Raw genomic sequence first — 827 nt, forward strand, 5'->3', positions numbered from 1 at the left:
TATTAGCGTCTTTTGTGCTTTTTTAGCATTTTGCAAATGTAGCTATTTTCTGTTGGTCATCATAAATTTATGACATGACTACTCAGAATTTTTGCCTACTTTTGTAGATGGCTGGCAGCAACTGCGAGACTCGGGTGTTCACTAACGTGCCCGAGGGGTTTGTCAAACTCCTCGTCTCCATCACCAAGCTCGCAATCGGGCCAGCGACTCGTCCGGAGTTCACGCTTTACCAGCACAAGCTCAGCGACGACGTGTCTATGCACCAGGCCGTGGTGCAATTCAAGGGAGGACGTTCTGCGTCTCGCCACTTCCGTTTTGTGGGAAGGGCCATGCCTACGGAGAGGCATGCCATGCAGATGGCTGCCCGTGAGGCGATAGCTCGCCTTCGGGACATTCTTCCTATGATGAAGACTCGTCGCTACCGCTACCTCCCATGCCATGTGCCATACACTTGTCATTATGCATTCGCCTGCCATAGGGGAGAGCGAGATGAAGCCATCGAGATGGTTGTGGAGTATCTCAAGGCTCTGGAGGAGTCTTTCGACAACCTCGTGGATGATCTTGTGGCTGCCCGCATGGACTTAGTTCGGGGCGGTCCTGCCTGCAGGAAGGAGCTTCTCCAAACGGCACCGCCTCTGACATTCGTCTCATCCTCAGCATCGTATGCACCGGCCATTTTGGCCACTGCTCACCGTCTGCCTACCACTGAGGAGTTCGACCGGGTCATCGCTCCTACTCCAGTCAGAGCTGCACCGCCTGCCGCACCCGCACTGCCTCCTGTCGCTCCTGCACCATCCCCGCAGCGCAGTGCTACGCGCCAGGAGCCT

The sequence above is a fragment of the Triticum aestivum genome, chromosome 4D (genome assembly GCF_018294505.1).
Source record: "Triticum aestivum cultivar Chinese Spring chromosome 4D, IWGSC CS RefSeq v2.1, whole genome shotgun sequence".
Classification (NCBI taxonomy): domain Eukaryota; kingdom Viridiplantae; phylum Streptophyta; class Magnoliopsida; order Poales; family Poaceae; genus Triticum; species Triticum aestivum.